We start from the raw sequence: 21,322 nt of genomic DNA on the forward strand, positions 1-21,322 counted from the left end.
TTGTGAAAGTCGGATAACATGCGAGTCAACTCCAAGTCTACAACGTTCATTTAAACCGGTTTAAAAAACGGTAAATAGAGTCTAGGTAACTTACAAAGAAGCAGTAACAAATACATTATTCTCTGTTTGTGATATAGTCGAGTAAGACTTTTCTTATATTAGTTACTATATAAACTATTTTAAAAAAAAAACAATATTTACGCAAAAACAATTTTCGGCATTGTATACACATTAATTTTTTTATTTTTCAAATGAGCATGGCTACTGTAGTCACCTGATGTTAAGCGATTACCTCCTGACGCCTGCAACACCAGAAGCTTAGCAAGCGCGTTACCAACCCTAACCCCAGTCCCCCAGGAGCCCTGCAGCACCTTACTCACCACAGGAACACAACACTGCTTGAAAGCAGTATTATTTAGTTGTAATCAGAAGGTCGAGGTACTTCTCCAGTCGGGCTGCTCCGAATTCTGAGCAGGATATATTCTGCTGTACCCTATCTCAGTTTAGAGTTTTAGAGCTCGGTCCACGACACTATGTACTACAACTGCAACACCACAATGCAAATTAAAGGAAAGTTCAACAAGAATAAAAAATATTACATAATTACTCGTAGATATAAAATTTTGTCACTACTCCAATTGTCATTGTTAGTTAAACTAACAAATACACTTAACATACTTTATTTCATAATTCTCGAAAGATTTAGAAATGTACAAAATGAATTATGACAGCAATTCTCTACCGCATTGAGCCGACATCAGAGAAGTGAAGAAAAAGTATATTCCTCAATAAAAATGAATATTTTAAAGATATGGCCTATTCGGATCTCTTCGCGCCGTTTTCAAGGAAACAACTAGACGTCACAGCGAAAAGTCTACGGTTCAAGGAAGTATGGTTTGCCAAATTTATTTTTAAAACTGACCCGATATCGGCTCCTAGTTGCGAAACATCTTACCGTGCCAATGAACGTTTTTTTTTTTTTTTTCTAAATCGTTTCCTACATTTAAAAGATGTCTTAAAATTTTTATTATTGGCTATCGACCAAGAGGTCAAAGAATTTTACGAGGTATTATTTGTTTATATGCACGTATATTCTTCCAGTTAGTCATTTGAATATACCTATATATACCTAATATAATATATCTATATATAATATATATAGTAATCATTATTTAAACTAAATATTGACGCATTTAAATATATTTTTATATGTAGTATTTATACTATCTATGTGAAAAATAATTATATGATATATTTTGTTGCGATTCAAATGTGGTCTTTCTATGTAGGTATCTATCAAAATCAGTTACGAAACGGATAGCAGTTTGGCCGGATACCGGATACCGGATATTCGGCCGAACATGTGGCCGAATAGCCGAATATCCGGCCGCCGGATATCCGGCGGAACTTAGCTGTTTGGTGTATCACACACACACACACACACACACACACACACACTTGCTTTTGTTCCCGTGGGGGTCGTAAAAGGCGACCGAGGGATAAACCTGGCTCAAAATCATCAGGGTCCTGGAAAAGGAAAACTTCATTTGAAGCCCGAAATGGGGTCTCCGTCAAGCATTCGTGGCATAGCTCTAAAATGCGAAAGACCCCTGCAGCCGAAACTCGTCGTTCCTGTGGGCCTAGCCAGTGAGGTCGAGAGGGTGACGCAGAGCTTAGGCAGCTCTGTGTTTTCCTGAAGAGTGTCCTAGGCGACACAGTGTCTGTCTGACACTATCTAAATCGTCTGCAATAGACGGACTAAGGCCAATAATGATGGTACTGAATTACTATCCGGTATCCGGCCGGATACTGAATTATTATCCGGTATCCGGCCGGATAGTGAAAACAAGGCCGGATAGGCCGGATACCGGATAGTTACCGGATATCCGTTTCATCTCTAATCAAAATTACCAGCGATTCAAATGTGGTCTTTCTATGTGTCTATCAAATTTACCAAAATATCAGGTTTCGTTATCTGGTACAATTCTGTTATTTTAATTTTTACCCAATGATCTTTGATGGCACATGATATCACTAGTTTCGAATAACTTTGTAACGTTAGGACGTCTGATACCTCAGTCCTACCATGACCATGGTTGCTGTAATGTATCCGAAATCTCGAGCATCTAAAAACATTTAAACCACGATAAAATCCGAAAAAGTTTATTCATTATAATGAGTGGAATTCGCGTAAACATTAGAAAACAATATGCTAAGGGTCGTTGAGTGAGAGGCACTTATTTATAGTAAAGAATATTGTTGATTTTGACTTTGAGACATTTTTAGTCTAATAATCCCTTAAATGTCCCTAGATACTAATATTTTTTTTTTTTTTTTTTTTTTTTTTTTTTCCTACGCCTCCGATTTTTATCTTTCGGAGTCCTTCTTTACAAATTTACTATATTACTTAAGCTAGTCCTCTTTGTCATACTTCTCGCTTTTATTCCACAGACATTCTGCATACCAATTTCTTCTTTCATCCGTCCACATTCATTCATTATGGGGTATTTCCCCTCAATACAAATAAGGCAAATCTAAATCTAAACTATTCGCACTGTGTGCAACACACCAGGGGGGAGTGACATAGGGAGGGAGCATATATATATTTATTTATGTATTCTTTTTTTTTTTTTTTTGTCCCTTATTGCTACGATATTATATTTTTTACAATTAAACTTATACATATATGCATGCTTGCTTAACACTATGGAGACCGTTTATGTCTATTTACAAATTTTCAATTAGGCATCGATTTTTACAAATCAATTTTTTAATAATTACAAAACTTATAACTATTCCTTATATTACTTATACTAACTATAACTATATGTTTATGTAAATATATGTACAATATTTAAAAAACATAATTTTTTAAGTCCTATTTCTATTATTTACAAGTACAGCAATTTCTTTGCAAAACTGCAGGAACAGTTTTCTGCTATTTTCTTCTTCTAATAGTTTTGGTAATATATTTTTGCTCAGTTTTATTCCCAATTGACACTCGACACGCAGTCTCTCGTAAGCCAGGGCTGGGCAGTCCAGGAGGACGTGGAGGACAGATTCCGAACACTCAGGGTCGCAGACGCACGATGGACTCTCCTTGCACTTGAATCGGTACAAGTACTCGGAGAATCCGCCGTGCCCCGTCAACACCTGAGTGACAAACCTGTCCACCTTTATTTTACCTATGATCCTGTGTGCGGCCGTTGCGTCAGGGAAGAAGACCCTGGTGACGCCAGCCGTTTCGTCGGCCCGATACCGCTGGTTCCATTCATCAAGCGACTGCATGTGAATGCTCCGCTTGATGAACGAAACCGGGCAGCTGTCGTAGTCAAACGCGCGTTTGGACTTCAGCGCAGCCTCCTTGGCCAGATGGTCGGCACGCTCGTTCCCCTCTAGCCCTGCGTGGGCTTTGATCCAGAACAATTCTATATGTTTGTACTGGAGCAGAGCCCTTCGCAGGTGTTCCCTTGCCTGTCCCAGGCCTTTGGGGCCTGGGTCTCGGACTTAGGTCTGGGACCTAGGCTCCAAGGGGAGGAGTTGCTGGACTTCTACTGGGCGCGTCCCCACGGTGGCGGATAGGGGAACGCCACTCGCACTGAGCGTGTGGTAGGGGTTTTCGGACCCCCGCGGACCAAAACCAGTAGGTGTGGGCGCACCTTTAGCGGCTTGTCAGCCGCGCGGCCTAGGGGAGTAAACCCCGATTAAAAATCTAAGCTGTGATACAGCCCCTACTAATCATGGAAACAAAGACTAAAACGAAACTACCCCAGGAGGGTACCTGCGCCTCCGGCAAAGGAGAATCCCTCCGTGCATCTTCGGATGCACGCTGCCCGTTCGATTCTGGGGAGGGCACCCTTTGTTACTGTGATTCGCCCCATATGGGCGTTGACGTTGTGCCCGGGAAGGGCGGTGATACGACCTCTGCTAGAAATACGGACTCTGATAACAGCCTTCGGAGTGGCGGCTCGAACGAGCCGTCACTCTCGAGGACTGGTCTCCCCTCGCGAGATCGCAAGGGGAGATTCCTCTCACGCCAAAAAGGCCCTTCTAAGGGCCAGGACAAAGGTGGAAACCGTTTTGCGGTTCTGGCTGCGGACGACAAAACGGACACCGATACAGACATGGTTTCGGGATCCCCTGACAGGCATATTGCTTTGACGGGACGGCGGAAGCGACCCTCATCCTCGACCTTCGCGTCTGGGCGTGACGGTTCGGACACGGAGGCCGAGGGCGCGGGCCTCGCTAAAATAAACACGGCGAGAAGGGGAAAGGCGAGAGGAACCACGGCGGGTCCTTCCCGCGAAAAGTTCCTCAAGCCAGCACCTGTCCGGCCGGAACCCGTGAACATACTCATCGACAACGAGTCCGACGTCGGCTCGTCAATCTTAGACGACGCTACTGCGCTCAACGCGCAAGAGCTCAGGGCGCGCGCGGGCGAGGGACTCGCCGTAATACTAGAGGTTGCCCGGAAATCCGGGAACCTCAAAGGCGAGTTCGTCGCAAAGCTGAAGAGGTCCGCGACGGACCTGAGTGAGGTGGTCGACGCCCTCGCCTCTAGGACCGAGGCCGATGAGGTAAGGCGGCTCCGAGGGGAGAACCGCCGCTTCAGGTTGGAAATAGAGGCGATGAAAACGGAGCTGAAGGCGGTGCGGCGCGGCTTCGCCGAGGCGAAGACGGAAGCGGCCGCTAACGCCGCCGCCGCCGCCGCCGCCGCTGCCAACGCCTCAGTCGCCGGTCCACCTGCGACACTTCCGGTGGCGGCCATGCTGGAGGAGTTCAAGCACTCCTTGACCTGCTCGCTGGGCGAGATGATGAACGTCCGGCTGGCGCAGATCGAGGAGAGGCTGCCGCCGGCTCCGTCGGTCCGTCCCCAACTGGGAGCTGGTGGACCTCGACGCCCCGAGACGGCGGCCACTACGTCGGCGGACCCCTCCACGGTTGCCCGGGAGGAAACCTGGGCAACAGTGGTTAAAAGAGGGAAGGGCAAGAGGAAGGGGAAAGGGAAGTCCTCCGCCCCTCCATCTACACCTGCAGTCGAAGGCCGGACTGCCGCCCCTGCGGTGAAGCCGACTGGCAAGCCAGCCGCGGCGTCGTCCGCGCGACCGGCCGCCAAGCCGACCGCCAAGCCGACCAAGCCGTCCGGAAGGCCGGCAACAAAGGCGACGGTTAAGGCCAAATTAAAGGCCCCGAAGACTGCGGCAGTCGTCGTCCAGCTGCAGCCGGCGGCTATAGAGAGGGGTCAAACGTACGACTCCATCTTCCGGTCGGCCGAAGACACCGTGAAATTGGAGGAACTGGGGATCGAGCGCATCCTCTTCCGCCATACGGCGACGGGAGCGAGGATGCTCGAGATCCCCGGTTCCGACAAAGAGGAGAAGGCCGACCGGCTCGCCAGCCGGCTCAGGGAGGCCCTCTCGGACGTGGCCACCGTCGTCAGGCCCGTTAAGACCGCGCAGGTGCGCATCTCGGGCCTGGATGACACGGCCACTCCCGAGAGGGTGGCGGCGGCGGTCGCGAAGGCGACATCGTCCGACGTCGGCACGGTGAGGGTCGGGGCGATCCGCTCCGGCTTCGGTGGCATGGGCTCCACCGTCGTATCCTGCCCCGTCTCGGTTGCGAAAGCGCTGACCGAGGGGGGCAGGCTACTGATCGGCTGGAGCTCGGTGCGAGTGTCGGCCCTGGAGGCGCTCCCCATGCGCTGCTTTAAGTGCATGGGGTTGGGCCACACGCGCCCGAAGTGTCCGGCGTCTGTCGACAGGGGCGACCTCTGCTTTAAATGCGGGAATGCGGGGCACAAGGTCGCCTCCTGCCCGGAGAAGACACCGCGCTGCGTGGTGTGCGCCGAGGGAGGAAAACCCTCGGGGCACATCATGTGCGGCCGCAGGTGCAGGCCTGCGACCTCGAAAGGAAAGGGGGCCCTCGGAACCCGGGCCCCCCGAGAGACCGCAAGCCAGACAGCCGCAGACGGCGTTGCCCCCCCGGCCGCGGCGGGGGAGGTGGAGGTTGTGATGTCTGAGTAATCCATGGATCACATCAGACATCACAGCTTCCTCCAAGCCAATCTCAACCACTGCGCCAGGGCTCAGGACTTGTTGACCCAGTCCATGGCGCAGTGGATGATCAATGTGGCCGTCGTCTGCGAACCGTACTGGGTTCCCCCCCAACCGAACTGGTTGGGGGATCTCGACGGCACGGTGGCGGTCGCACTAGGCAGTTCCGCCACCCGCCCCCTCGCACTCGTGGAGCGCGGCTCGGGATACGTCGTGGTGACGTGGGGAGAGTATGCGGTCATCGGCCTCTACTTTTCCCCCAACCGCAGCCTGGCGGACTTCGAGGTCTTCCTCGACACCGTCAGAGCTGCGGTATGCCGACAGTCGCCGAGAGCCGTGATAGTTCTCGGCGACTTCAACGCCAAGTCCCGAGCCTGGGGCAACCCGAACACGGATGCGAGGGGGCGGGCCGTCGAGGATTGGGCCCTCCTCTCTGGTCTGTCACTCCTGAATGTTGGAAACGTTCAGACGTGCGTGCGATTGCGCGGGGGTTCCGTGGTGGACCTCTCGTTCGCCAGCCCCGCAATCGCGCGGAGAGTGACAGACTGGAGAGTGGAGGAGAGGGTGGAGACTCTCTCGGACCACAACTATATCAGGTTCGGGGTCTCCACCCCGTCCTCGTCAGCAGATCGGTCGAGGGGCCCGAGCAGGCTACCCCGCTGGGCCCTAAGCAGGCTCGACGTCGAGGCGGCGCGCGAGGCCGCAATCGTCCAGCGGTGGGCGAGCCACCGCGACGCCGATGGTGCCAGCGTGGATGAGCTGGCTGGCCGCTTTCGCAGGTCGTTGGCCAACGTCTGCGATGCGGCCATGCCGAAGGTCGGCCGCCGCCCGCTAGGACGGCGGGCGGTGTACTGGTGGTCGCCCGAAATAGCGGAGTTTCGTACGGCCAGCATGACCGCCCGCCGGGCGTATCAACGCTGTCGGAGGCGCAGCGCCAGGGATCCGGCTCTGGAGGCGGAGCTGCGGGATGCATACCGCACGGCAAAGCAGGCCCTGCAGCACGCCATCAGCCGAGGGAAGGACGCCGCCTGGAAGGAGCTGCTGGCGGGTCTAAACCGAGATCCATGGGGCCGTCCCTATCGCGCTGCGCGAAGCAAGCTTCGCGCGCAGGGCGCCCCCGTGACGGAAACGATGCCGCCGGATCTCCTCTGGCGGACGGTGTCGGAACTGTTCCCGCACCGTCCCGTACATGTTCCCCCGACGATGGCGACGCCGTCGCCGTCTTCTCGGACCGAGTTCGACCCGCCCTCCCCACCCGGCATCTCGGAGGGGGAGATGGACACGGCCCTCGAGCGTCTCAGGGCCAAGAGGACGGCGCCGGGGCCGGATGGTGTTCCGGGGCGAGTATTGTATATCGTCCTGGAACACCTGAGAGGAGAACTTCGGGGACTGTTCGACAAGTGTCTAGCTTCCGGGCAGTTCCCGAAGCCGTGGAAGACGGGCCGGTTGTGCCTGATACGTAAGGAGGGCCGACCTGTCGACTCTCCGTCTGCGTACAGGCCGATCGTGCTGCTGGACGAGACGGCCAAGCTCTTCGAGAAGATTCTCGCGGACCGTCTCGTCCGGCACCTCGACGAGTCGGGGCCGGGTCTGTCGGACGCTCAGTACGGGTTCAGGGCGGGCCGCTCCACCCTGGACGCTCTGAACGCCCTTAGGTCCCTCTCCGCGGAGGTGGTGGCCAGCGGAGACGTTCTCCTGGCCATCTCGCTGGACGTGTCGAACGCCTTCAACAGCATTCCTGTTGAGACGATTGTGGAGGCACTGAAGTATCAGGACGTGCCTCCATATCTCCAGAGTCTGCTGGAGGCGTACCTCCGCGAGAGAGAGGTCTTATGGGAGGGGGGCGACGGCCGACTGTATCGCCGTCGAGTCGAGTGCGGCGTTCCGCAGGGCTCCGTCCTCGGACCGACCCTGTGGAACGTCGGCTTCGACTGGTTGCTGCGGACGCCACTGCCGCCCGGGCTCAGCGTCATCTGCTACGCGGACGACACTCTGCTGACGGCCCGGGGCGGCAGCTTCGAAGAGGCGGCCGGTCTGGCGCGAACCGGCGCGTCGATAGCGGTCGGCCGCATCGAGGCACTGGGCCTGAGGGTCTCCTTGTCGAAGACGGAGGCCCTCCTCTTCCACGGCCCACGAAGAGGCCCCCCCCGAGGTGCGCGTGTGGTCGTCCAGGGGGTGGAGATCGCCGTCAAGGCCCAGATGAAATATCTCGGCCTAACCCTGGACGGCCGGTGGAGCTTCGGTCCGCACTTTAGAGAGCTCGCTCCGAGGCTCGAGAAAGCCGCCGCCGCGCTGGGCAGACTTCTGCCCAACGTAGGCGGCCCGGACTCGCCATGCCGACGACTATACGTCGGCATAGTTCGCAGCATGGCACTGTACGGTGCCCCCGTGTTCGCCGACGCTCTCGCGTCTCGCGACAACAAGGCCCTCCTGCGGAGACCCCAGAGGGCCATAGCGGTGAGAGCGATACGGGGATACCGTACGGTGTCGTGGACGGCGGCCACGCTCCTCGCGGGCGATCCGCCCTGGGAACTCCAGGCGGAGATGCTCGCGAGAGTGTACGCGGCAAAGTCGAGCCTCAGAGCTGGAGAAGGGCAGGTCCGTAGTACGGACCGGGCGATGGACATCAGGGCTCAAGCTAAGAGGGCCCTGATGATCAAGTGGGAGGAGAGCCTGGGGTCTCCGGCGGCGGGCACGGTGACGGTGGACGCGATACGTCCACATTTAAGTCGCTGGGTCCAAAGGCGGCACGGGGTGCTGACCTTCCGCCTGACGCAGGTGCTTACCGGGCATGGTTGCTTTGGTAAGTACCTGCACCAGATCGCGAGGAGGGAAGCCACCCCTGCCTGTCACGAGTGTGGTGCTCCGATTGACACGGCGCGCCACACGCTAGAAGAGTGCGCCGCCTGGGACCCTCAGCGGAGGGCCCTCGTGGCGGTCATCGGCGGAGACCTCGCGCTGTCGAGCGTGGTCCGCTCCATGCTCGGCAGCGCGAGGTCCTGGTCGGCCGTGGCCTCCTACTGCGAAGAAGTTATTTCGCTGAAGGAGGCTGCGGAGCGTGAGCGCGAAGCCGACGCTCACGCCGACGCGCTTCGAAGGAGGCGACCGGCGGGACGGAGGAGGCGTCGCTACGCACTCCTCCACCCTCCGCATCGTGCTTGACGCGGGGGCGCAGCCGGCGCCCCTCTCCTCCTCGCAAGTCGCGGGTGGAGGGGGGCGCGCGGGGCGCCCTCGTGGCGGGCGCGGTGCGGGGGGGGAGGCGTCGCTGGGTCGCTCCCCCTCCCTCCGCATCGTGCTTGGCGCGGGGGCGCTCCGCGCGCCCCTCTCCTTCCCGCAAGTCGCGGGTGGGAGGGGGGCGCGCGGGGTGCTTCCGCGGCGGGTGTGGTGCGGGGGGGGGGGCGTGGCGGCGCGATCCTCCGTCCTCTGCATCGGGCTCGGCGCGGGGGCGCTCCGCGTGCCCCTCTTCTCCCTGCGGCGATGAGGGAGCGCTCTCGGTGCCCGGGAGCGCTCTACAATCGGAGGCGGCCTGCCCTGCACCCGCAGGCAGGCCCACCGTCCGGGGCGTCATGGCGAATACTTTAAGTGGTCCCGTGGCGCCCCACCAGGACGACGAGGGCACCGCTGGTTTTTACTGAGTAGTCCGGCATTGCACTCCCCGCCGGGAGTCTCAGACTTCCGTCGCCTTCGGGCGACGGGGGTGCGTAAATGCATTTTCCAGCGTAAAAAAAAAAAAAAAAAAAAAAAAGGTGTTCCCTTGCCTCTACGGCCAGGGGATGGAGGGCTTTTGGATTCTTGAGTGTGAGCAGTGCCGACAGGGAGTCAGAGTATATCCCGACTGATCCGGCCAAGTTATCTGCGGCCATCCGCGCCGCCCGGCATATCGCCAAGAGTTCCGCCTGGTACACCGTGCAATAGGACGGCAAAGCAAGCTTGAGGGTTCTAGCTTCGGCGGCGCCAGTCCATACGGACAGGGCCGCCCCCACCTTGCCCTCAATCTTGCTGCCGTCCGTAAAGATGTTAACTTCGTGTTCGCTATTTGCAATGAACTGTTCTCGGTCGACCAGGCACTTGAACTCGAGGTCGACATGACAGGCGGGATGCGGAGACCGCAGAGCCGAGGACATCCGCTCCACCTCCCGATCCCCTATCACCCGCTGGGGCACCCCCCTCCGCGCCTCGTATAAAGTCGCCGCTTCGCGAACGCGGAGGTCGAGGGGGAGTATTCCAGCGAGCAACAGTGCGGAGTTCAGGGAGGTGGTTCGGTATGCCCTGCAAAGCTTCTGTGCGAAGCCCCGTTGGACCACGTTCAGCTGTTTGCGTATACCGAGCTTAGACACGGCCGGCGACCAGACGGCGGCCGCATACAAGATCACAGGTTCGACCACCGCTCTGTAAATAGTGCGGATCACTTCAGGATGGAGACCCCAGCTGGCCCTAGCCGCTCGGGCCAGCTGGTGGTAGAAGGCGACCGCGCGTTTGCAGACGTTCGCGACGTGGGCGTTGAAGGTTAGTTTATGTCTATGACGACCCCCAGCAGCTTGATTTCGCTCGACAAGACAACGTCGACCCCGCCCATGCGAAGACGTGGGGTGTCATACTTCAGTTTGCGCGTCACAAGCATAGCATTGGTCTTGTGAGGCGCAAACCGAAGTTTATTTGACTGGCCCCACGCCCTCACGCGTTCGAGGGCGGCATTGGCTCGTCGTTCGATCTCGAGGGCCGTCTCACCCTCAAACAGCAACACCACATCGTCGGCGAAGGCCTGCGCGTAGTCGCCTTTGGCCTCCATCTCCTGAAGCAGTGGATCCAGGAGCAGGTTCCACAATATCGGCCCACCGATAGACCCCTGCACGCAGCCCTTCCCAGTATCTCTCATGTGCTCCTCCCCCAAGTACCTCACTCTAGCACGCCTGTCGCTCAGGTAGCTGCCCAGGAGCCACCGGATATTATCGGGGCATCTTTCCTCAGCCAGTCTTTCTTTAATTTTTGGCCACCAGGCGCTATCGAAAGATACTAATATTATAAATGTGAATGTAAGTTTGTTTGTTACACTTTCAAAAACTACTTAACCGGATGATCTTGTATCTATCTTCATCAACTTTGGGCACATATTCTTAGAGGTATTAGAAGTAACATAGGATACATTTTATTTAATATTAATTTTTATTTCATATTAAAAAAAATTCAATGCGACCGAGGCCGCGGATAAAAGCTAGTGAACTATAAAATAGTAACGTCTTCCTAATCGCAGCGCTATAATACATAAATACATTTAGATTTTTTTTTCAATACGCTTTTGATTTGCCAGCGAGATTTATAATATAGGTATTCATTTATTTAGCGTAATGTCTCTCAATGAGGCTTCAAGAGCAATTCGTTCAAAAAAAAATGTTGAAAAGATGAAAAAGAATGTTCTAGTGACACAGTATTTATTAACAAAACGGAAAGTTTTTTTTTTATTTTATTTATTTTACACAGCCATGCATCATTATCAATAAGTCTTTACTGGATTAGCAACATGTTATTTGAAGAAATGAGTGTCGCTGGCCTACAGAAATAGTTGCAACATCAGTGGTAGACAACGCCATCTATGAAGCATTAATGAAAAAACAAAAATTAATATTCATTGCATGTATGAACACGAAGTGCTTTGACACACTAATTGTAAGTTATTTAGCAACGTAGCGATTGTAACATCACTTTTAAAAAGAAAATTATTATAAATGAATAGTGTTAACCTCAAATGTCAGTATTAATTTATTGTTTACAGATTTTATTTTCTTCTCTACATGGAGAAAGAGAAAAGCGTTGGAATGAGGATTGAAATGTTACAGCTGAATCGTAAGATGTTATTTTGAATTTATTTACTATTAAGAAAATAAAATAATGCTGCATTTTTCAGTTGTTTAATTTATTATATTTTTTGTACAAATCTATACAAATAAATAAAATAAGAGTGTCTGTTTTAATATTAAAATAACCGCTTTTTACTAAATGCATATTATGAATGTATGACACACACGGTACATATACCTACCAAAATAACATGTTTTATAAATAAATGTTATTTTTAAATTATTACAAAATCTTTACGTCTTTACTGGTAAGATAAGAAAAATTTGACTTCGAAAAAGATATTAATGAATGTTTCAAATCAAAATAAAGTAGAAACAGTTGACATTTATAAAATTTAGTGTTTTTTAAATGTTTAGTTATTAATTAATTAATTCATTCATTCATTAATTCATTCTCTACCTATGTTTCATAACAATTGTTTCCAAAACTTTCCATAATTCTTAAGACATCACAAAAAGTGAATTTATTAACCAAATATTTTTAAAAACGAATTATTATTTAAATATATATCTATTTAAGTATTTAGCGACAAACATGCTCACTTAAGTACCGCTAATAATAACTTAGTAATGGTTTAGTAGAAGCGAAATACTCGAAGTTGATGGGACACATCCAACGTCAGAGCGTCAACCGACCGTGACCGCGTTACCAGTCGTGAACTCTTGAATCGCTGCATCGCACTGTTTACGATATCTTACATAACCGTCATAACAAATATTCGCAATAGTATACAAGAAATGTGATTTATTATTATTTCTTGCTGACGAGCTAAACAACTTTAACCGCAGAACTGTTAACTCGCTAGTAATAATAGTATTGCACTGTTAAATGACACTTAACTTTTACATTTTTAGAGTTTATTGGAGTTTACTCCTCAAGAATCGATTGTCACATGAGGCCCCCGATATGATAAAAATATGAGGAGTGAAATATACTGAACGAATGACCTAGCTACGTTTTTGTGCGCCATGATTATGGTATTAATCTTTTTCTTAGACTAATAAGCCCTTTTAGTACCTATTTAGACAGTCGATCTGAAGGAGTAAGCTCCAGTCGTGCGTCGGAGCTGATACACACACACTTTTTTTTTTTTTTCGAGTATACAACTAGATCAGCAATCAAGCATACTGCTCACCTTAATGTAAGTGGTTATCGTAGCTTATAAACGCCTGCAGCACCTAAAGCTAAAATTACTTAATTATTGCTTACGTAAAACTAAAATCGATTCGGAATGTAGATCTCTTTTAAAAAAACTGTTTTTTTTTTTTTTTTTTTTTTTTTTTTATAAATTTTGATCCACGGGCTCAAAATGCCCGTGCCTTTGTTTATCATGCATGCATTATAATACTACAGGCGATTTTTCTACTTATTATACTACAGATCGACAGTCCTGTGACTGCCTAGTAAAACTAGGACGTGGTCCGACGCCGACGGTTTTTTTTTTTTTTTTTTTTTTTTTTTTTTTTTTTTTTTTTTTTTTTTTTTTCCTTACTAAATGCTGTTTATGCAGAAGTATACACATAATTGCTTTCTAATTTCTAACATTATTATCTTTCTTATCTATGTCTATATTTACACTTATTTGCCTAGTTATCATATATGTACACTTATTTCCTAGTTACCATATATGTACACTTATGTTCTACTTACAATGTACACTTAACCTATGTTACTGTTAGTAAGGTTTTTTTTTTTTTTTTTTTTTTTTTTTTTTCTTATATATATATTATTTTTTTATATAGTTATTATTTGTTTATCTATATATAAGTTATCTATTTCTGTTATTTACTTAAATTTCATAATTTAATAAAGTGTAAAGTTGAGATAATATTAATAATCAAACTTAGCTTAACTAAAATTAAAATAAATATATCAACATGCAAAATAACTGCTATTTGTAACTATTTGATAAATCAAAAGGATTTTTGAATATCATATCAAAAATTGACCGCTCCAGCGGGGTTCGAACCCGCGCCTCCGACATACCGTGTCGGCGCTCTAGCCAATTAAGCTATGGAACGATGCACCCGCTCGAGCGAAATTTTCGATATGATAATTTTTAATTTCGGTTTAAGCGAACCGTGGCGCCGTCTATAGTGAGCTCTTTACAGAAACCCGTAACTATTCAAAGTTTCATATTACAATGAAAATCTTTGACAATTTCGCTCGAGCGGGTGCATCGTTCCATAGCTTAATTGGCTAGAGCGCCGACACGGTATGTCGGAGGCGCGGGTTCGAACCCCGCTGGAGCGGTCAATTTTTGATATGATATTCAAAAATGTTTAGAATTCCTAATGTGGGTAACACAAAAATAAAAAAGCTTAGATATTAAAAATAGCACGGTGTCGTCTCCTGTCAAAGATTTTCATTGTAATATGAAACTTTGAATAGTTACGGGTTTCTGTAAAGAGCTCACTATAGACGGCGCCACGGTTCGCTTAAACCGAAATTAAAAATTATCATATCGAAAATTTCGCTCGAGCGGGTGCATCGTTCCATAGCTTAATTGGCTAGAGCGCCGACACGGTATGTCGGAGGCGCGGGTTCGAACCCCGCTGGAGCGGTCAATTTTTGATATGATATTCAAAAATGTTTAGAATTCCTAATGTGGGTAACACAAAAATAAAAATCTTAGATAAATCAAAAGGATATAAGAATTTATATATTTATATATCTACTTTCTTATTACTATATCATGAGCCACGCCTGATCCCAGCATCTTGAGCAGAGCCCTTGCCAACGACATATCCCGCTTGTGGATGGTTCTTTTCAGGTTGTGCTCCAAGATTGTTTTTGTCGAGGCACCCAGCGCTCGGCTAACGAACCTGCCGATTGCGTCATCACCGTCGTCAGTGTAGTAGACACAGGTGTTAGTGTGTCTTGTTAACGCTACTACCGCATGAGGCACACTATCGTGGATTTGTAGCCTCTCGGTCTTTGTCTGGACGATGATGACCTCGCTGTAGGTTTGCCCTTGTGCTTCATGAATGGTCATGACGCGCGATCCCTCTCCAGCACCGTATCCCTGGTCCATCAGGAATTTTTTCTCTTCCTGCGTATAGACCAAGTATAGGGTGGCCTTTTGAAGTTTTGGTATTGGCGCGCCAGTGTATCCATTCATTCTGAGGGAGTGGATGGTGGGATTTGCCGAGTACATGTTTATATATACCTCGCAGATGGCATATACAACGTCCATGGGACTCCGGTATGTGCAGGACAACTCACGTGAGATGTTGATTGTCAGGTAAGGTCTACAGTACCTTATTTCGAACAGATTTTCTCTGTCTATATAAGGCAACTGGTTGACATCTCCGATGAGAACAACTTCGCTTGCCCCCGAAAGCCGAGCCGCCATTACTATAGCTCCAAAATGGTTCATAAGGGCTTCGTCCACCGTTAAACGGTTACATTTCGTGCCCCTTTTGAATCCATTTGTTAAAATGGAGGCCATAGTACGTACCCTAGACCTGATTTTGTCACCAAAGCGGCGGGCTAGTTTCTCTTTAAGATCTTTGGCAGCTTCGACCGTCGTGGTAACTACTATTTCCACATTCTCATCGAAGTTCCTAACTATGTGTGTCGTTTTTCCGCACCCAGGTACCCCGTTTATCCACTCCAGCTTTGGCAATTGCCAGCCCACGAGGCCCGCGTCGACATCAAGATCAACTGAAATGGATTTTGCCATCTCAAGCATCCTGTCATCCAGCATTACTCTCGTGCACTTGGCAACCACCAAAACCGGGTCCCTCGGAGGTGTTAAAAATTTTGGTGACGTGTTTTCCCGCCCCGCAGCCTCGGCCGTAAAAAAAAACTGTTAATCATTATAAATTTTGTCATGTAATAAATAATAAGAATAAACGCCTCAAACGGCCCTCACTAGGATTTACTGTGGTCCGGTACTACGTTACTATCTGGATTCCAGATAGACCAGATAAAAACAGATCAAAATTGTATGAAAATTTTGTAATCCCTCTTTCAAACACGCAATAGTTTACAATAACTTCCCATACAAATCATCGTTTTTCATTTTAAATTACTTCTTCTGTGCAATATCTACTTGAAAATAAGCAAGTAAATTTCTACAAATATTGCTTGCTAATTTGGTAGTGAGTAATAGATATTAATTATATTAGCTCTAGATTTTTACAAAAGTAATAATAAATCTTTTATCTAAAAACTAAGCCGTATCGTACGGAAAGTTATAATGATTTAGGTAATCAGTTAATACACTATAATTAGTTTATAAGCTGTAATTAGTTTAGTTTTATTATTATGTATATTATCGTGTTTTGTTCTCAGCTTTAATTATTATTATCTGTGAAGCATGAATATTTTAGATATAGGTAAAGCTAGATTGATCGTATTTTATTATCAAGGTAATTTTCGCTTCATGAGGATTGCAGTAGCCGGTTCAGTGTATTAATATTATTATTTTTTAAATACGTTTTACACTTAACGGAATTTTTACCAGTAGGAAAATAAACTCTGAGCACTACATACATGATCGTCATGTTCGTAGTTATGTTTGATCAGATATTTCGAATTTGGTTATATTTCTAATGTTTTAATACAGTCTGTAAAGTATTAATTTCCATAAACTTGTCAAACGAACTGCAATTAATGATTTTGTGGCACGTCAAAGGTTGCACAGTACCATTGAGGCAGGGCACAGCAGGATATCTATATCTCCAGACAAGATTCTCCAGATTTTGAGCAGGATTTACGGAACTTTTAGTCAAAATTTCCACCACATTTAACTAGACTATCTTTTTGGACGTTTAAGGTAACTGAATTATTAAAAAGTTTTAAAAATATTTTGTAAAATCGGAGAAAAACACAAAGGAATAAAAGATTGTAGTATGCGTTTTTACTTATCAAATTTTGCTCAACCATGACCAGACACATAACTCATAATTTATCTCTTACAGTACAGAAGTAAACCAGATCATACTACGTATATATCATGCGTTATATTTCATTGACTATCAAATACTTGTCGGAAATGATTTGATTGAAAGCAAACGGCCTTTTATCTGGTACCGTAGCGAGTATAATTGTATTTGCTCGTAAAACAAAAAAAAACCGACTTCAATTACATCGACAAGTAATACAACGTAGGTAGACGAAAAATAGTCAAGTAAACACGCGTTATCAAAGATTACTCAAAAATTTGTTATCAGATCTCGATGAATTGAATGTGATTGATGATGATTTAAATGTGACCACATGATAAACATCAGCTTACGATTAAATTACAAATCATCAAAATCGGTACACCCAGTAAAAAGTTACGCGGCATAATACAACGTAGGTCGACGAAAAAATAGTCAAGTAAAAACGCATTATTAGATATAACTCGAAAAGTGGTTGTTAGATCTGAAATAAATTTAAATGGGACCAAATGACACACACAAACTTTGGATTGAATGAATCGAATGAAATTGTTTTATCGAAATCGACAAAAAAAATTCATTTCCGAATCTGAATCCACCAAAAAAGTCAAAAATTCTGAAGTAACATACATAAAAAAAAATACGGGCGAATGGAGAACCTCCTCTTTTTAACCGACTTCCAAAAAAGGAGGAGGTTCTCAATTCGACTGTATTTTTTTTTTTTTATGTATGTTACATCAGAACTTTTGACCGGGTAGACCGATTTCGACAAATTTTGTTTTAATCGAAAGGTGGTGTGTGCCAATTGGTCCCATTTAAATTTATTTGAGATCTAACAACTACTTTTCGAGTTATATCTAATAATGCGTTTTTACTTGACGCTTTTTTCGTCGACCTACGTTGTATTATACCGCATAACTTTCTACTGGGTATACCGATTTTGATAATTCTTTTTTTGTTAGAAAGGGGATATCCCTAGTTTGGTACCATGATAAGTACACCAGGATCTGATGATGGGATCCCAGAGAAATCAAGGGAAACTCTCGAAAATCCGCAATAACTTTTTACTGGGTGTACCGATTTTGATAATTTTTAATTTAATCGAAAGCTGATGTTTATCCTGTGGTCACATATAAATTTTATCGAGATCTGATAACTACTTTTTGAGTAATCTTTGATAACGCGTAGTTACTTGACTATTTTTCGTCGATATACGTTGTATTACTCGTCGATGTAATTGAAGTCGGTTTTTTTTTCGTTTGCGAGCAAACACAATTATTTTGGAAGTCGATTAAAAACGCATGCATATAAATGAAATGATTTAAAAATAAACCAATTATGTAAAGATTTATTATTGCTTTCTTTTCATTAGTTAATTCTTGCATACAGATTAGTTAATTATTTTATTCTAAAAATTATAAAAACCTTCATAGAGTGACACTTTCAGATAGTAAATTTACGATTACATCGAAAAATAATGCCCATTCTCATAAAGAAAGATTTACAACACAGCTTTTATTACCCAAAGATGGACCATAACGAGACTTCAAAGACTTTTAATTACTCACAGTGATAAAATAATGTAGCCTGTAATATCCCTAGGAGACTATCTTAGAATATTCACAGAACAAATTCTGTATTTAGATACCTAAGTATAGTATTACGAAATAGAGTTGCCTTGAAATAATAAACTTATTTTGTATCAGTCATGATATACTCTGGAATTATTGAGGGTTTATTTATTTTATTTTAAATACGCTTTAGCGTGTCATATCCCACTGCTGGGCATAGGCCTCTTTCCCCATGGAGGAGAAGGAACAAAGCTTTATCCACCACGCTGGTCCAGTGCGAGTTGGGGAAAATCGCTATCAGGTGTACATGATAGCAACCGGGACCGACGGCTTAACGTGCTTTCCGAGGCACGGTGAGGAGACCCACAAGGACTGCACAAACACCTACACCACGGCAAACATCTGTATCGCCAATCGAAATCGTAATTTTTGTCATGTGCGGGGATCAAAATCGCAATCAGCAGCGCAAGCACAAACCAGTGCTGTGACTGTTGCGCCAATGTGTCGCAACTTTCATCATCATCATTTTTATGTTTCTAGCTGATTTTGAATCGAACGTATCGAAATTTATTAAAAATGTACTAAGAGTTTTTAGAGATATTATAGAACATCCTCAAAAAAAAAAGAATTGAATTTCTTTTATGAAATGTAATTTTATAAAAACGCCTTAAAATGGCATTAAAAGTATAAAATAAATTTATTGATACAATTTCTTTGTTTTTTTGCACATAGGTATCTGTTGTATTGTAATTTTTAAATCGGGTCTAATACATACGATAATAATAGATACATATAACTACTATTTCAAAGTATTTATTCTCATCACCTATCTTCATCCCGAAATTATTTAAAAAAACATTAAATCGGTTCAAAACTTTCTTATACAGTATGGGCTTTATTATAATTTCTGTGTTATGTAATACATTTACAATAACATACTCTACATTATTTTAAGTACCCGGTTGACCGAGCTAAGCTCGGTATTTTTAGTAAATCGTGTTTTTTGGAAATCATAAAGTATAAATACGAATTACATATTGATAAAATATGAATAATATTTTTCGATTTTACCGACATAATAATAAAAAATAAGAACAGTCTATTTAAATAAAAAATAACGAGTGCAATTAGAAAAAGAAAAAGAAAAAATAATTGATCACGGACATGTGGATTTGAACCATGATCTTCTCGGTTGATCCCGAGCGGCCGATTTCCCACCGAGCTATTTCAACTACATTGCCTTATGCGAAATTTACCTTCGTATTCTAACGATATTTTTTTCAATTCCTAAAAACAGCGATAAAACGACATTTCCTGAAAATGAATCCTAGCTAGATAGATTTATCTCCCCCGAAACCCCCTAAATACTAAATTTTATGAAAATCGTTGGAGCCGTTTCCGAGATTCAGATTCTATATATATATATATACAAGAATTGCTCGTTTAATAGTATAAGATATTATTGTTATAATCGTTTATCGTTTAAAACTCCTGATAAAATATTATAGTGATTCGTTGTGACGACTTTATTTAGTAAAAACAATGATTTTCAGATGATATAATTATCATAATTATATTTTATTACGACGTTTTAAAAGGAACAAAGTTGAGTTCAAAACATTTAAACTAGAATTAATTTTTTATTGAAGAAAAGTGATAAAATTCCTGACAATACTTAATTATAAGTCAGGCACTTAAAACAATTCTTTTAACATTTTAATACAATCAGGCACTTAAAACAATTCTTTTAACATTTAACACAGTAAAATTTACGAACTATATCAACCGCAGTAGCAATTTATTGAACACAGTCAAGTATCATCGAAATTGAGTGACCTTCACAGTGAATATTTTAAGACGGTGAGTAGGTAGGTATATCCACTTATTATTTATACGTTATAAATTGTTAGCTAACATTCGATTGCTTCCGTGAATATAAATAAAGACTAAATTTAATTTTTGTATTAACTGTATTTTTGATGATCGAATTAATTGACATCAATACATAATTATAATGGACCAAGTGGCAAATAAGCACATAAATTCCCAGACATGTTATTTTGAATAACAACAAAGATAAATTAAAACGCGCAATTGGAGCAGACTTTTGTCCTGGCGTGGAAACCACGTATTGGCAAACTCAGTGTGGGACGCGTTCAGGCCCGCTGAACCGATGATTTACATAAGAACGCCGCGTCGGTGGGAATGGTTGAGGCCTGCGGAGAACCGGGAAGTGCGAACTTGAAGAGGTCTACGTCCAGCAGGCTCCGGCAGGCGATAGGCTGAAACATCATTATGATACTTAATTAATCTTTATTTATCACAGTCTGATAATTATAAATATTACAATCATGTTCATTGGCAGACCATTTGATGATGGTATTTGATAGGCACGAATGTTTCTTTACAAAATATTATCTATTATTTTAAGTTTACTATTTATTGTAAAAGTAAACTTAAAATAATAGATAATATTTTTTGCATTTAAAAGTGTTGAAAAACTATGACCTGTCGTCAAACAACCCATACCCGACGAAATTAATAATACATAATAGGTGTAACAATACTTGATTCATGTCTTTTGTTAAGGTAGGTAGGTATAAATGAGCAAGTAATTATAAAATCATAATTAAGTATAAGAAATAATATTTATTGTCTCTAAAATCATGTCTTAAAATACTTTTCTCTTATGTGAACGATCTAAGCAGGCGACGAAACTCTTTGGAGTCCATTAGTTAGGTGTTTTAAGTTTAACAATTAGGAATTATCATAACGTCCACTTAAACATATTATGTACACGTCAACAGTATTTTAAACTATTATTAAATTAAATTGAGCAGTTTTGTTAATCAATTCAAAATCCCTGATTTTATGTTTAACAAAATTATTAGTGAAAATGTATACGTACCTATGTCCTATATAATGTTGTACAGTATATGAATGCATCCCT

At 45.1% G+C, this 21,322-nt stretch overlaps 1 long non-coding RNA gene across 1 annotated transcript; it reads left to right on the forward strand.

The window, feature by feature from the left end:
• Positions 1 to 922: 922 nt before the first annotated feature.
• On the forward strand, positions 923 to 11,949 carry LOC123654418. The gene is made up of 3 exons (XR_006743240.1): positions 923 to 1,066; positions 11,532 to 11,717; positions 11,824 to 11,949. It is a non-coding gene; the product is annotated as an uncharacterized LOC123654418 (long non-coding RNA).
• The last annotated feature ends 9,373 nt before the right edge of the window (positions 11,950 to 21,322 follow it).

This window comes from Melitaea cinxia, chromosome 6 (genome assembly GCF_905220565.1).
Source record: "Melitaea cinxia chromosome 6, ilMelCinx1.1, whole genome shotgun sequence".
NCBI lineage: Eukaryota > Metazoa > Arthropoda > Insecta > Lepidoptera > Nymphalidae > Melitaea > Melitaea cinxia.